Source organism: Hordeum vulgare, chromosome 5H (genome assembly GCF_904849725.1).
Source record: "Hordeum vulgare subsp. vulgare chromosome 5H, MorexV3_pseudomolecules_assembly, whole genome shotgun sequence".
Classification (NCBI taxonomy): domain Eukaryota; kingdom Viridiplantae; phylum Streptophyta; class Magnoliopsida; order Poales; family Poaceae; genus Hordeum; species Hordeum vulgare.
This window is the reverse complement of record NC_058522.1, coordinates 470490344-470493753: the sequence shown is the minus strand read 5'-3', so window position 1 is coordinate 470493753 and position 3410 is coordinate 470490344.

The window sequence follows — 3410 nt, the reverse complement described above, 5'->3', positions numbered from 1 at the left end:
TCTTCCCACTGCCGTTGTTCTTCAGCGTTGCCACAACTGCTCTCCCGATGTTCTTAATTTCAATCATGCGGTGATGGTTGAATCTATTTATTACTCGTACAATGTTGGCCCAGACCACGCCGTCGAGTACTTTCCGACGACGACAACGAACGACGACGATTCCAACGACCAGTGCTTTCGGCCGTCAACCAAACGCCTGTACAAGAAGATCCGATACACGCCGTAGTGGTAGTACTAAGCAAGTAGGCACACAGGTGGATGGATTGTTGCTGGACTGCCGCACGAATATAGCTAGCTTAATCAGCTAAGCTAGCGATCAACTCGCCGGGCTAATTCGATCACAAGGAACACGCACACGAGAAATCCAGGTGATGGCTAATAGGGCCGTGTCGGTCCTATGCTTGTATTACTTTTGGTCTTGATCTAGTTCACGGTTCGGTACATATTACAGGGCTGGTTACATGTATATATATAAGTAGTACAAAGCTAGCACCTAGAGCAATACGACTCGGCTGCTAATTCAAGTCCTACTCGGATCATACATGTAGTGGCACCTGGACACGTACCAGCATTGGAAGGCTTTGTCGTGTTTAACACCAACAATCACCCCCTAAACACGATGTCCTTACTTCACAGCTTGGACGCCGATCCTTCTCCACATCTCCATGAACTTCTGTCGTCCCAAAGATCTGGTTAGGATATCTGCAAGCTGGTCATCGGTGCAAACGTAGTTGACGTCAATCTTGCTTTCTTCCACGCACTCTCGTAGGTACCGATACCTTGTATCGATGTATTTGCGTCTATCATGACGCACTGGATTCTTCCACCGAGAGATTGTAGACTTGTCGTCAATGTTGAGCACCACCCGTTCTGGTTCCTTACTTGTGAGGTCACCGAGTAGTCTTTCTAGGCACACACCTTGACACACCGCGGTTGCAGCTGCAATATACTCTTCTTCACGGCAGGATAATGCGGCCACTTTCTGCTTTTGTGATAGCGAACTCACTATATTTCCTCCCAAGAAATATACCACGCCCAAGGTACTTTTACGGTCGTCCACATCTCCTGACATGTCACTATCATTGTAGCCCAGTAGCTTCATCATCTCCTTCTTCTTCTCTCTCAAATAGACACAACCGAAGTTTGTTGTCTCTTTGATGTACCTGAGTATATTTTCCACAGCTGCCCATTGTTTCGTCATGGGTGCTTCCATGAAGCGACTCATTATGTCAACAGAATAGGCCAAGTCCGGTCTTGTATTTGTGAGATACCTCAACTTTCGGACCACACTTCTATACTCCGTTGCATCAACCGCAAGTGCTTCACTTTTCTTGCTTAGTATAAGACGAGGCTTCATTGGAACATAACTTGGGTTGCAATCTTCCATGCTACTGCTTTCAAGTATCTTCTTTGTAGATGCGTGCTGGCATAGTGTGATCTCGTCCAGCTTTTGTTGTACCTCGATCCCAAGGTAGTAACACAAGAGCCCTAGATCAGTCATCTTGAATAGCTCCTTCATTTGTAGCTTGAAGTTTGCAATCACCTCTTCGTCAGCTCCAGTTATCAACAGATCATCCACATAGATGCCCACTAAGAGACGATCCTTTCCATTACCTCGCTTATACATCGTATGCTCGAGTGGACTCTTCTCAAAACCTAGAGAAATCAATGTACTGTCAAGCTTGATGCTCCATGCCTGATAAGCTTGTCGTAGCCCGTACAACGCCTTGTGTAGCTTCAATACCTTGTGTTGCTCTCCTTCTTTGATATATCCCGGTGGTTGCTTCACATACAATTCTTCTTCTAACTCCCCAGCCAAAAACGTGAAGTTCACATCCATGTGATGTATCGTCCAACATTCTTGAGCCGCGAGAGCAATAAGTAGCCTCACCGAGTCCATCCTTGCAACTGGAGAAAACACTTCTTTGATTTCCACACCTTGCTCTTGCACGTTTTCTTTAGCCACGAGTCTTGCTTTATGCTTCACCAAGTTCCCTTCGACATCCTTCTTGACTTTGTACACCCACTTGAGCTCTATGGCACTATGTCCGTTGGGAAGATCCACGAGCTCCCATACTTTGTTGTCTCGGATCAATCTCAACTCTTCATCCATAGCATAACTCCAACACTCTTCCATATTTGCGTCTTCAAAATTTTCCGGTTCCTTGATGTGCAAACATAGTTGCCCTTTACTTTTCATCTTCACCGAATTTATTTGGAACGCTTTCCCTGGTTCATGTGGCCTTTCTTCTGTGTCCAGTGCTTTCGAAAGAAACGACACATCTTCTGAAGTTGCCAAACTTCTCATTTCTGGCATTTCGGACTCTCTCGAGCTGGTTGCATTTTCATCAGATGAGCCATCCACGTAGTCATGCATTTCTTCACGTGCATGTACTTCTCGAGATGTCCCACCAGCGCCTTTCAAAGCAGCACAAGGCCATGCAAAGGCTGAGCCGTTGCTACTTCCATCGATTGTGGTGGCTGCCACTACTGTCGGCCTTGCTTGCGTTATTTCCAGGACGCCTTCCTCTAGCCGGTTTGCTGCATGGCGCTCGAACTTTGTGTTATCCACCTTCATGCATGAATTCGTTGACGCGTCGGTCGCCTCCTTGCTCGCAAGGTCACTTGTAGAGACTGGTACGAGCATTCCTGGCACGTCTTGCATAGCGCCTCGTTCCCTCGACTCAGTGCGCGTGGCTGACACATCAAGCATCGCCCGACGTTCTTCTGTCGTGTCGTCCGATCCGAGTCTAGCTCTACGAGTGTGGTGGTCATCTGGTCCGAGTGTAGCTCGCCGCGTGATACGATCTTCTGGCGACACGTCTTCGTCGTCTTTTAACGTGACCACACCATCACGTATTGTGTTATGAACTTCTGGCATCATAACTTTGCTCGTGTCTTGTGCGACCACACCATCACGCCTTGTGTCATGGGCTTCTAGCGTCATGACATCACCTGCTTCTAGCGTGATCACACCGTCACGCCTTGTGTCATGGTTCTCTGGCATCATGACATCACCTGCTTCTAGCGCGATCACACCGTCACGCCCTGTGTCATGGTTCTCTGGCGCCATGACTTCGCCTGGTTCTACCGTGACCACGCCATCACTCCGTGCATCATGGTCTTCTGGCACCATGACTTCGCCTGGGTGTACTGATGTGGGTGCACTCACCGGACTCATGTCCAGATCATGATCATCTGGATCATCTTCGTCCACTAGTTCGCACATCAGAATCATATCCCCGTCGTCTCCTTCCTCAGCCATGAGCGCCTGTTGCTTCGGTGCTTCCTCGCAGTCAGCCTTGAAGTGACCGAGGAGGCCACACTTATGACACCTCACTTTCCTGATGTCAAACTTCCTCCTCGGTGGTGCAGGCGCATCCTCGTCGTCCGAGTCGGCGAAGTTCTTT